Source organism: Cavia porcellus, unplaced genomic scaffold (assembly GCF_034190915.1).
Source record: "Cavia porcellus strain 051 isolate PalLab524CR breed Dunkin Hartley unplaced genomic scaffold, mCavPor4.1 scaffold_1, whole genome shotgun sequence".
Classification (NCBI taxonomy): Eukaryota; Metazoa; Chordata; class Mammalia; order Rodentia; family Caviidae; genus Cavia; species Cavia porcellus.
In genome coordinates, this window is record NW_026947484.1 from 215,560,711 (window position 1) to 215,573,470 (window position 12,760).

General features: G+C 50.2%; 2 long non-coding RNA genes across 3 annotated transcripts; one reads left to right on the top strand and one right to left on the bottom strand.

Moving 5' to 3' along the window:
* Positions 1-8,700: 8,700 nt before the first annotated feature.
* Positions 8,701-12,517, bottom strand: LOC134471205 (uncharacterized). Of its 2 annotated transcripts, XR_010040517.1 has the most exons (3): positions 11,894-12,023; positions 11,351-11,573; positions 8,701-10,253 (listed from the first exon to the last, which is right to left on the bottom strand). It is a non-coding gene; the product is annotated as an uncharacterized LOC134471205 (long non-coding RNA). The 2 variants fall into 2 exon arrangements; XR_010040516.1 differs by lacking the exon at positions 11,351-11,573 and having other exon boundaries at positions 11,894-12,517.
* Positions 10,249-12,255, top strand: LOC106028375 (uncharacterized). The gene is made up of 2 exons (XR_002792026.2): positions 10,249-10,538; positions 11,821-12,255. It is a non-coding gene; the product is annotated as an uncharacterized LOC106028375 (long non-coding RNA).
* Positions 12,518-12,760: the final 243 nt, after the last annotated feature.

A 12,760-nucleotide genomic window follows, 5' to 3' on the forward strand; every position in this document is an offset into this window, starting at 1 on the left:
ACCCGCGCAGGCTGAGACAGAGCCCCCTGTCTCGTTCTCCCACAGAGCTGACGTTGCCCTGCGGCCCAGCTGGCTGCGGTTTTCAGAAATAACAATATCCCGGGGGAGGAGCGGTGGGTGAATGGGCGCTTTGTCCCCAGGCCTGTGAAGCCCGATTAATTATGCGCTGCGGAGCGAGGGCAGCAGCCGCCGGCTCCGCGCCGCCGCACAAAGGGCCGGGAAGGAGAAACGGGCAGCGCCCGCGCTCTGCATTCGCCCTTGTCTGGCTGACACCGGGCGCGCCCCTCCCCGGGGCGGCCGCACTTTGAGAATTTTCCAGTCCTTTCGTGGTTACTAGGGGCGACTGAGCTGGGGGCAGCGCCTAGGGCCCAGAGGGATGGTGTGCAAGGGTGGGGGAGTCCTGGGGCGAGGGAGGGGTGCGGCAGGGGAGGGATGGGGAGGTGGGGGTGGGGGCTCCCGCTGGAGCTGGGGCGTACTGGAAGGCAGACTCCTAGGCTTTGCTGCAGAGGACTCAGGTTCAGCCGGATTTGGGATGCCTGGGAAGACGTACTACAAGCAGTTCAGAAAAATGTCATTTTTAAGTGACAGAAATGCACAGATCTCAAGGGTGCATCCTGATAAGTGTACACCCCTGTGTCACCTACATTCCACCGAGACACACAATGGAGCGGTGCGTGTTGGTTCTCACAAGTACAGACAGCTCCCCCGGAGAGCTGGGTAGGATTCCAAGTTCTAGCCCAGCCTAGTAACTTAGTGACTGAGCAGACCTTGTCTCAAAAATGATAAATTAAGAGGCTGTGCAAGCGCTTGCCTGGCAAGTGTGAGTGTGAGGTCATGAGTTCAATCTCCAGTACCAAAAATGAAAAAAAAAAAAAAAAGATAAATTAAAAAGGAGCTAGGGGTGTGACCCAGGGCAAAGGGCCTGTGTTCAAATTCCTAGAATTTGCGAAAAATATTGTGTGTGTGTGTACCAGCAACTTGATGTGATGAATGTTTAAATTTTAAAAATTTATTATCAGGTGTGGTGGCACAAGCTTGTAATCTCAGTACTCAGGAGGCTGAGGCAGGAGAATTGCTGTGAGCTCCAGGCCAACCAGGACTAGGTAGTGAGACTCTGACTCAAAAACAAACAAAACTGTTACAATAAAATACACATTGCCATTAACCGTCCTCAAAATACTGCCCCTTACTTTTGTTTGGTGCTAGGAATTGAACCTTCAACTTCATGCTCGCCAGGCAGGTGCTCAAGCCACTGAGCTAAATCCCCAGCCCTCAGTCCCTCCCTTTGAACAGACTTCTCCTTTATTCCTGTCCCTTTCCGAGGCAGTTGTAGAAGTCCTCTGTCCTGAGTATCTTTATTTGTGCTGTTGTTGTTGCCTTCATGTCCTGAATCAATTCAAAACATTTACATTTCGTGGTCATTTTTACTTGGGGGAAAAGCAGGAAGTTGCCCAGTGCCGGATCCAGTGAATAAGGTGAGAAAGATGCATCATAATGTTTTCATTTTACAGAGATTGCCATAAACATTTTTAACCAATTAAGGTCATCAAGGCAGCCACAAAATACGCTCCCCAAAAAGGACTTCTAGAGCTGCTTTGGAAGGTGGCAAGAACCTTGTTACAAGTATATTTGAAGCAAGGTAAATTAGTATCAGATTTAAACATTCAGTATTTTATTTTATTTTTTAAGACGGGTTCGCTATGTAGTTCAAGCTGGCCTTGAACTCAATGCATAGCCCAGGCTGGCCTCGAGCTCACAGTGATCCTCCTGCCTCAGCCTCCAGAATGCTGGGAATAACAGGTGTTGGCCGTCAGGTCCTGCTCACTGTATTTTCCATCATTCCAGAGTTCTGTGAGTCCTCTTCCTGTCTTGACCTCTTTCGTCTTCTGATTTCTGTCCCTTAAGTTTCATTTGGTTTGGGACATAGTATTATGGAGCCGCACAGTGTTCACTATTTTGTTTCCAAATTTTCACACTGAGCACATTTTTGAAAGCCATCCATAGTGTGTCTACTTCTAGTATATTTCTGCTTTCAAAATAGTGTACCTGTTTGTCTGCTGATGGACATCTAAATTATTTCTAGTTTGGGGGTCATAAGTAAAGCTGCCATGATGATTTTATAGAAATCTCTTTTGTGAACATATGTTGTATCTCTGGGTAAATATCTAGCAGCAGAGTTGCGGGGGCACGGAAGGGTGTGTGGTTTTAAGAGATAACTGAAGCCTATGCTCTGCAGTTTGTATCCACAGCAGAAGTATAGGCGCATTCCATTTCTGTGTCCTGTCAGCACTTGACATTGTCCATCTTGTCAGATTTTAGCTGTCCTGGTGGGTGTGAGGTGGTGTCTCACTGTGGTTTTTGGCTGGGTTGTTTCAATGCTTGAGCTCCAAGGATTACACTTGGAGAAAACTCCCTGCCTGGCAGGTCCGGCAGGGGAAGTGGCCTCCCTGAGGCCCATAGCTGGCTGGTAGGAGCAGGAGGAGTACAGAAGATTCCGGACCACAAAACAAACTCTCTCTCCCCAGTGTCAGCTGCTCCTTTGGCCAATACCCTGCAAAGCCAGCTCTGGCCAGGTCTTGCCTGCCACCCAAGTAGCAGCATTCGTGGGACCTGTGGATTGAGAGATGGCACCCAGCCTGGGTGTGTGCAGGCATGTGTGCACACTGCAGGCAGGCATGCATAGGGACAGGGGTAGGGGACCGTGGTTAGCTAATCTTGGCAGAGTGATCCTGAGTCTCCTCTGCCTCACTCTCCATAGAAGAGGGCCTCAGGAATTTTCTTTTCGTTTTTGGGCAGTACTTGGGATTGAACCCAGGGCCTCCATTTTTAGCCCCACCGAACCCTTTAAAAGTATTGATTTTGAGGCAGGGTCTCACTAAGTGATTGCATTCTTGGTTTGGGTTTGAAATCAAGATCCTCTTGCCTCAGCCTCTCAGGGTCCAAATGCCCCGGGATTACAGATGTGTGCCACTACACCTGGCTTCTTGGGGATTTTCTAACCAAACACAGAGGGATCCCAGGAGATGGAAATAAGGGTTCCTGAGGCTTATAACATCCTCTTTTCTCTACACAATCTATTAAGCGTGGTTTTTGAGATCCTCAGAACTAGTCTGAACTTATAGCTATGAATTTGGCTGTCTTCACCTTGCGTGTTGTAAGCCTTGATAGTACACCTATGGTGCATGTTTTTCTGCCTTCTTTATCCCTGTCCGTAGAGCCTCTAGCATCATACATGATATACCAACATGTACAGCCCAACCCACATGCCATTCTTGTGATGAGACTGACCCACTGAGAAGATCGCCCTGTGTTTTCCGTCACTGAATCTGGGCCAGGGCTTTGTGACTGGGCTGATCAATAGTCTATGGCAGAAGTGATATTTGCTGACAAGCTGTAGAGAAGATGTCCTGCCCAGTAGCTCTCTGTTTTTTGGGATGCTTACCCCAGGAGCATCCCCACACGGAGGGAGAATTGAGGCCCCCACTTGCAGCCAGTCCCAGCCATCAGAGTGAGTGAATGAACCATAACTCATGATGATCTGGGCTTAGGCCCAGACCATGGAGCAGAGAGTTCAGGCCCAGACACGAAGCCCTTCCTAGGTTCCAATCGCAAAAAGTGCTTCTTATGTGTCAACATTATGATCTTTTGTTAGGAAACTGTCACAGCCAGGATGCATAAAATGTTTCTCCTGCCTCTTAGTGTCAGTCACTGTCCCCTCGTCCACTGCAGTTTGAAGCTTTGCTGGGCCTCCTCAGGTTCTTCTTGGATGCCACATCCATAGGCACCCTCGCTTGCCTTGCTCTGCACTGAGCTGGGAGTTCCTTCTCTGAGCCCCAGGCACCTGTGCAACCCTTTGCACCTTCCGTTTTGCCCACCCCCTTCACCCTTGGATGTTTACCACCCCCATGAAAAGTTCTGCCCGATAGGAGCTTTAGCTCAGTGGCGTAAGTGCCTGCTTTGCAAGTATGCAGTCAAGAGTTCAATCCCTGGTACCGATAAAAATGAAAAACACAAAAAAAAGTTCTGCCCAAGAGCTGGCCTATTCAGAGTTTCCTTTCTGGACTTCTAAGAACTTGGCATGTTAAGTTTTTGTTGGGAGATGACTTATCCCTAAAACAGAGAGAGTCAAGCATAAATTAACTAAAACTCAACAACTCAACCCCCCACCCCACCCCTGCCACACTGCCTTTGGGCAAAGGATGAGCAAAGGTGACCAAAGGAATAAGAGATGTTCTTTCTATTCCACAGGGTTATGGTTCACATCCAATGCCCCCATGAGCCTCATGCTGTCTCTCATAGGCCAGGCTTTGGGAAGGTGGCTGAATCATGGGGGTGCTGGGGCTGACTTGCTGTGAGGAGGTGGGATCTGGTCAGGAGAGGCAGGTCACTGCGATGTGACCAGGAAGAAAGTATCTCCCTCCCTGGCTCATCCCGCTTTCTCGGCCACCATGAGGTGAGCCATTTTCTTCCACCCAGGCCCTTCCACTTCCACCATGTGTCCTGTCCGTGCCTGTGTCCTGCCAAACATGGACTGAAACTTCTGAAGCATGAGCCAAAATAAACCTCTCCTCCCTTCCACTGTGGGTGCTGGGCAGTGTTTCTCAGCCATAGAAAGTGATGGGGACACCCAGGATTTCAGTACCCTTGGGGAGAGTAAGAGACTATAACTAGACAAGCAGAGGAATAAGTGAGATTTGCAGTCCCCAGAAGGGAAGGAGACCTGCGTGGTTTAGGGTGAGCAGGACAGGCTTCAGGAAGGAGGTGCTGGCTTGGGTGTAACTGTGCCAGAGCTCTAGGAGTCATCTTTTACCATTAGCAAGGTGTGTGTGAGCCTGTGTGTGTGTGTACCTGTGCAGCGAGCCCCCTGCCTCGAGGACAAGCCCAGCTAACCATCCCCTCGGTTTGCACCTTTCTCTTCCACCTTGCTTGGGGATGGATAGACGGATGCATACCCACTGTGGTGTCAGTGAATTGAGGTCACAGACAGTGTCTGCATACAGAAAGGCCCTCTTGTGTCCTGGGACCCATGGGAACAGAGAGGTGAGCCTCACTAATGTGGTGGGGTGGGGAACCGGAGTGGGAGGAATAAGTGAGTAGGATGAGAGGGAGTCCCATGTAGAACAGGGATGGCGGCCATCGGAGAGCACGAGTAACTCCATCTCTGCACCAGAGGGCTGACAAGGAGAGCAGGGGACCAGAGTCAGCTGGGAAACAGCACCGCCCACCTCGGGACAGTGCGCCAGGACTGAGGAGGGAGATGGGGCAGGGATTTGGCTGAAGCTGTAATGCTTTATTCCTTTTTAAAAAAACTCCAAAACTAAAGGGCAGAATGTTAGTATCTGTTGAATCTGGGTGGGGCTATGTGGGTTTCTGTTAGATCATTTTGTGCACATTCATATATCATAATTTTAAAAGCCATGTTAAGAGGTTGCCAATCAAGACAGTGACTGGCTTGCCAAACAAACTAATTCTGCGTGATAGACTTAATTTCTGATTATAGGTTGGCCTCTGTATCTTTTTTTCCTTTCCTTTCCTTTTTCTTTTTTCGAGAATTGAACCCAGAGCCTTTGCACTGACTATCTATACTCCTCTAAAAATGTAAACGTGTTTTTATTTTGAGATAGGATCTCACTATCTTACTAAGGCACCAAGTTTCCCACGCTGGATTGGAACTTGGGATCTTCCTGCTTCAGCCTCCCAGAATGTTGGGATTATATTCATGCACCAACATGCCTGGGTTCTGTATGGTTTTGCAGAGCTGAATGCCTGCTCTCATATTCAGTCAGAGTCTCGGGAAGAAAAAGAAGAAGAAGGAGGAGGAGGAGGAGGAAGAATAAGAACTGTACTTTCTCTTGATGCCAAAAGCATTAATCAGTAAGATCTTTAGTGATGGGCAAATACCATTGCCAGCTGCACAGAACAAGAGGTGAGATGGCTTCATCCCATGGGAATTGTGTCTCTGACGGTCATCTTAGCCCCCGGACTCTATGAGAAGGTCATTGATCAGCTGCAGACCCTTCTGTGGAGGACAATCCTTATCCTCCTCTCTGGGAAGCACCCTGATGCTCTGGATCAATCAGATTCTTTCTCTCAAGATGTTAGAAGTCTGGGCCAGGCACAGGCTGGGGTTGTTGGAATAAATGGCTTTACAGGGCATGCTCTGATGAGGACATTCCTTGACTGCAGAAGCTGAGTCTCTGGAACCATCTTGGCTCTGGGCTTTCCTGAGGTTCAGTGGTTTAACTTTTTAAACTTTCATAAATTTATTATTGTTATCTGTCAGGGTTGATTTCTATGACTTGTCCTACAGAGTGGGTTAGTATATTATTTTGTTATCTTTTATTGAGTTAGGAAAAGGGGCCCCCTCTCTGGGGCAACAAATTAGAAAAAGCTATTCTTTCAAATTCCACAGACATAGCCTTTCACCAGGGTGAAAGTGTGGCTGGTGGAAGGTGGGGCTGGGTTTCGGGTCCCCCCTCCACCCCTTTCCTTGACCAGGCCTTTTGTGAAGTGCACAAACTAAGGAACTCTCCATGCCTGCCCCGACTGCCCACCACTTGTGTCCTTGCTGATCTTCTGTCCATCAAGGTGTCATCAGAATGCAAGAGCTGTTCCAGACACGGTTTACTATCACGCAAGACCCACTCAGGATTTTAGGGCTCATGTCAAAGTCTTTGTGGGTGGAAATCTGTTCAGAGTCAAGCTTTAAAGGAAATATAGGAAAACTCCATGGCCAGGCCACAAGGGCTGCAGCTTCTCATGAGTAATCTGAGGATTTAGAGGAAGCCTTTCTGTAAATGGTCTGGCAGACATTCTTCTGTTCAGCAGAACGGAGGATTGAACCCAGGGCCTCCCCAAATGAGGCAGGCACTGCACCAGAGACACTCCCCAGCCCTGGGAGACATTCTTGAAATAGCCAAGGGTACTTCTCCTCCTGCTATAGGGACAAAACTAGAGCAAAGGTGCAGGAATGGCCCCAGGAGGGAGCTACAAGGGCACCCAGAGCCCTCAGTGCGGAGACCCAGAAATAGCCCTCAAGGTGCAGCTGGCCCTAGGGAAGATTCCAGGAGGGAGAGTCCCAGAGAGAGGGCAGCCCCAGCCCTGGTCTCCGTGGGCATGTCGCAGCCAGGCAGCCTCCGCTGTTGGAGAAGTCCCGCAGTCAGTGACTCCCACAGCTTTTCTGAGAGGAAGCCAAGAAAGAGGAACAAGTCAGGAACCGTCCCAAGCCAGGGACCCCGGCCCTGCTGCATCAGTGGACCACCTGTGTCTACAGCTGCAGGAGGCAGGCGGTGAGCAGCCTGGCTCAAGGGTGGAGCTCAAGGGCGAGGTGCTGGATTCCATCCCCAGCCCTGAGGAAGGGGGAAGAGGAGAGGAGGAAGAGGGGGAAGAAAGAAGAGGAAGAGAAAAGAGGATGAAGAGGAGGAGAAGGAGGAGGAAAAGACAGAGGAGGAGGGAGAGCAAGAGAAGGAGGAGGAGGAGGGAGGGAGGAGAGGGAGATGGGGAAGGCAGGAGGCGGTGTAGATTAGTTTGGAACCAGGACACCTGGTTCCAGTCTCAACGCTGTCACCTGGGTGTATCATTTAGCCGCTTACATATTTTCAAACCTGGACTCAATCCTTTGACCCTCCTCTTGTCAAGAATTGAGGCTGCCTCTTGGAATTTCGGTGGGGACTTGAGAGTGCCAACCATTGTAGCCAAAGTGACACCATGGAACTCCTGAGATCAGGTTGGAAAAATTCATACAGTTTCTGAGGGTTCCCTTTGGGACCCTCAGGCTGCAAACCTGCTGCAGCCTTGACAGAAATTCTGCTTCTCCGAGGCAGTGCTATAGAGAAACCATACACAATGCTACAAAGTGACAGACACTACCCAGAAGCCCCAGCCAAACTGCCTAGGTGTCAGTCCTCCTCAGCAGGACCAGCTGGGGCTGATCTCAGCCTGTATCTGGCTGCAAACTGACAACAGATCCTGGGGGAGCTGCTGGTCCCAGCCAACCCCAAAATGCACCTGTAAAATGAATGACTGCTGTGGCTCATTCAAAGACTTCTATTTATTTATTTATGTTTGAGACAGAGATACAGCTCAGTGATGTAGCACCTGGCTGGCAATTGCATTGTCCTGAGTTCAATTCCCAGTACCAGAATAAAACATAAAAAAACAAGAAGCAGAGAAAGGGTCTCACTATGTAGTTTAGGCTGGCCTTCAACTCACAGTGATCCTCCTGTCTCAGCCTCCTGGGTACAGTCACTTTGACCAGCTACTGGTATGGTTTTATGACCACTGTTTTGGGATGGTCTGTTACGACACAATAAGTAGCTGGTACCAAGCTACCATTAGGTAGCTAACCAACCTAATCATGGTTGTGGGAGGTGGCAGAAATCCTAAAGGCTTTGAAGCCTGGTGGCTAAGCAAGCTGCTGTCAAGAGCTTAAAGGAAAGTGAAGAAAATCCTGGGAGCCAGAGAAAGAGGACCTTTTTTTTTTTTTTTTTTTTTTAAACTTTTTATCGGTACCAGGGATCAAACTCATAACTGCCTGCTTGCAAGGCAGGCGCTTGTGCCGCTGAGCTAAATCTCCAGCCCCTAGAGGACCTTTTTTATGAGTGAAGAAAGTTTAGCAACATTGTCCCTTGAAGCGATGTGGACCTTGGAAAAGTTATCTAATTATTTAATGGTTTGGACTAAAGAGATTTTTAAGCAGACTTTTGGAAGCATCAACTGGTTTATTTTAGTTGCATATGATAAGGAGAGAGAAAGATGAATTAAAGAGGAAATCTTACAGCAAAATTTATAGAAAACAGAAAAGAGTCAAGGATTTTCTGGGTTTGAAAATAAATCTGTTTCTTATGGGCTCCACAAATGGGAAAATATTCTCAAAGTATCAAAAGGCTGCAGGACAAAGATGAAACCCAGTATAAAATAAGACCCTTTGTCAAAATCTCAGAAAGACAGCATACTTTATAAAATCATGCAGGTAAACAAAGGCCCCTAAGTGTTTCATGAGCATGCTTCACAGACTGTCTTTGTTAGCTAGTAAGGGCTTCTAGAACTGTAAAGGAAGGCACTGTCTGCCTCTCAGCAGCCTCACAAAGATGCGGGATAGAGACGGCTTATAGGGATGGAACTTTGTTTTGGAAACAGGATCTTGCTATTTAGTTCAGCTCAGCCTTGAACTCACTATGTAGCTCAGACTACCCTTGAATTTACAGTGATTCTCTTACCTCAGCCTGCCAAATGCTGGATTACAGGCAAGCACCACCACACCTGGCCAGTGAGTCCATTTTGACTAATGGACTGAATTCTGATGGCAGCCATAGGAAACCATAGAAAGCCATAGCAATGTTTTGAATAGAATTAGACAGCCCAAAGCACCACCGGCTTGGACTAACAGGGATGGATTGGTGAAAAAAGGCCTTCGGACTTCCAAATTCTCTTGAAGGAAGCAAGTGGAAAAGTCTAGAGAGCTTCAAACACTGGCTGTATTTCATAGAAAAGGAAGGCTAATTCAAAGGTAGAATTAGGAGCTCAGAGCGTGTAGAGGTTCGTGGAACCCCACCACAGAGGCCAGTGTGCCTGCTGCATGTTTATAGCTCCCTAAAGAGCTCAAAGCTTGCCACTGTGTCCCCGCTTTATGCAGGGGTGCTCTGCAGGAATTCCCTGATTCTTGGTCTCTTGCTCCTCCTGGAACCCTGCTGTACCTCACCCAGCGAGCAGCCAGCTGTGGAGAAGGCTGCCTAACCGCTGCCTGAGCTGATGGCACTGCCCACGTGGCCAGAGGCTGAGTGCCAGCATAGTGACTGTGTGGGGGATGTGCCCACTCTCTGCTCCTGAGATGGCAGGGTGTCTGAGTGCCCCTCTGGGAGCTGGCGAGTGGCATTTTCATCCCATCCCCCAAAGACGCAGGGCTGATTCTGTGAGCAACAAAAGCCCATGCTTGGTGTGACAAGCCTGGGATCCTGGGGGGACAGCAGGACGGGTGGGCACCGGGAGTGTCGGGACTAGACTGACCTCGAGAGTCCGTGCTGCCCACAGCCCTGCTATTGGGGTGCCGGAGCCACGAGCCCCTCGGGAGTTTTCATTCTCTGTCCTGCAGCTGTTGGTTCGTGTTTCATTCAGAACGCTTCAACAGGAAACGGCAGGCTCCGCATTCCAGAGTTTTTAGTCATTTTTTCTTTCAGAGCTCTGGGGCTGGGATTAGAACGTTCTTCTAACCACACTGTCCTCGGCTGGGCTCCCAAGAGGAAGTGGCTGGGTCCCTGGGGGAGAGGACACAGGCCTCCATTCAAGGACGGACCAAAGAAAGAGCAAGGCCAGCACGAGCAGTGACGGGGACAGACGGAGGCCTGGGGCGGGGGTCCTGCCTCCCCAGCTCAGGGCCAAGGGGACCCATGCGCACGCACATATATGGGCGTGGGGTGTACCATGGAGGCAGAACAAGGCCCCTGGCAGAACTGCATCCCAATGGACCTCGCCCCGAGCCCTGGCACAGCTTGTGCCCTGGGAATCAGGCACTGAGAGGGCAGGAGGCGCCACACACCCAGGTATGGGGCAGGGAGAGGAACACAGAGGTTTGTTAGCTGGTCTGCTGCACGCCTGGCACCTGGCTGAGTGTGGGAAATGCAGAGCTTATGGGACGGATTCCATCCAGGTGTCACCAGAAGACCTGGGAGTTGCAGCCTGGCAGGTGCCCTGGGGGCCAGTGGACAGAGCACAGGTGGCTGGGCAGGAAGTAGGCAAGTGTGGACGGCGCATGGGGCACGTAAGTGTGCAGCCTGAGCGAGCAGGAAGGAAGGGCACAGCCCTGCAGGAGCCTTGGAGAGCGGGGATGACCGGAGGTGGGGCTTCCTTCTGAGGCCTGCCCAGCCCCAGAGGCCCTGGGGGAAGGAGGTGACAGGAAAGGGCAAGAAGAAGCCACCCAGCTTCGTGCCCCTTGTCCTCTGAGCTCCACAGGAAAGTCCACAATGGAGTCAAGTCCAGAATTTAGAGATAACAAAGTGCTTCTGCTTCTTGTGGTGGGCAGAGTTTTAACTGCAGGCCCTCACGATTTTCCGTCCTGACCCATGAAAAGGGGGCAATGTCGAACCCGTGATTCTATAACATTATATGGCAAAGAGGCTTGAAAACATAGGTAAGATTACTATAGCTAGACATGGTGGTACACACCTGTAATCCCAGCCACTCAGAAAGCTGAGGCAGGAGGATCACAAATTCAAGGACGCTCTGTCTGTCTATGAGCTCACTGAAAGGGAGATGATCTGGTATGTGGGCCAGACCTATCCCATGAGCAGTTTTTTCTGGTCAGTGACAGGACATGAAGTCTTTGACTTTAAGTTTGAGGGAAATTTTGACTTACCTTTGATGACTCAGAGATGGAGGGGACTGTGTAGAAAGACCTGAGAGTGGGCAGCTGCTAGGAACTGGTGGAGGTCCCTGGCTGACAGCCAGCAGGGAAGCAGAACCTCAGTTCTGCAGCCACAGGAGCGAATTTCTGTTGCCAGCCCACTCCTTGATTTGGGGCCTGTGAGGCCCCAGGTGGAGGATCCAGCTGAGCCCACCTGGACTTCTGACTAGCAAAGCTGTGATATAATAAACAGGTGTTGTTTTAAGCCACTAACTGTGTGGCAATATTTCTGCAGCAATAGAAAATGAATACATTTCCACTTTTGCATTGCACCCCAAAAAAATGTGGAGGTGCCTCTCACTGCGCCATTGAGGCAGGAAAGGTGGGCTGCTCAGTTTGCGGGTGCTGAGCTGAGGCTCAGGTCCAGGGCATCGCTGGTTCTAGGGTTCTTTGTATTGCTAACACTTCTCCCCCTCCAACAGCCACGAATGAGCCAACCGCAGACACTCTGGCTTTGGCCAAACGTGTCTGTCTCCCACCCAGGGTGAGGCCTACCTCTTGCTCCTGGACATAAGAATCAAACCCTGCTGCTCCTGCACCACAGCCTGCAAGAGTGCAAAGCTCTCCAGGAAAAGCTGCACTGTGGACAGTGACCTCAGCCTCTTTCTTCTGCTCGGATGACAACTCTGGGCTCTGAAGGGAAGACACAGGAACTGGGATTCCGTGCAGCAACGTCCAGCCCCTCCCCCACCCCAGCGAAAGCCTCTTCCCCATCAGAACGGGATGTTTAAAACTGTGCACTTGCTTCCTTAACAATTTTCAAGCCCCTAGTCAGGACCTCCTGGGAGTCCAGAACAGCCTGCAAGGAGAAAGGTCACTGTGTGTTCCTGCTTCCCTGATTAAAAAGCCTTCATGAAGATTTTCTTGTTCCCACATCAGGCCTTTTCTAAAAAGTTGATCCTTCCCAGATGGAGGCCAGTTCACTCGCCCCAGCCCTGCGCAGGGCAGAGCTCCAGAAAGCAGGAGGTTTTGCATCTGCTGGTCTTGAGACTCAGATCTGTCACTTACCAGTGAAGGGAAGAGGGTGGGATGGATCACCTTCCTAAGCCTCAGTTTACCCAAAGATGCAAAGGCCAACAGGTAAGGAACCCTTAGGCAAGAAGGGAGCCGCTGACACTGCTCTCCTTACCACAGGGCCTGCCTTAGAAACATTGCTTACCAGCAGAAGGATTCATTCTCAGACAGGCAGGCTGGGCAGCCCCAGCTCAAGTCCTCTGCCACAGTGTGCCTTCGTGATACTCCTTCCCCGAGCCACTTCCTTTTCTGTCTCTAGCCAGTTCCTTCTTTTAGACCCTCCCTGGCTAAATCCCAGGACCCTGGGAGAAGGGCATGAGAAGAAGCCCCTGAAAGACTCTTGTTTGT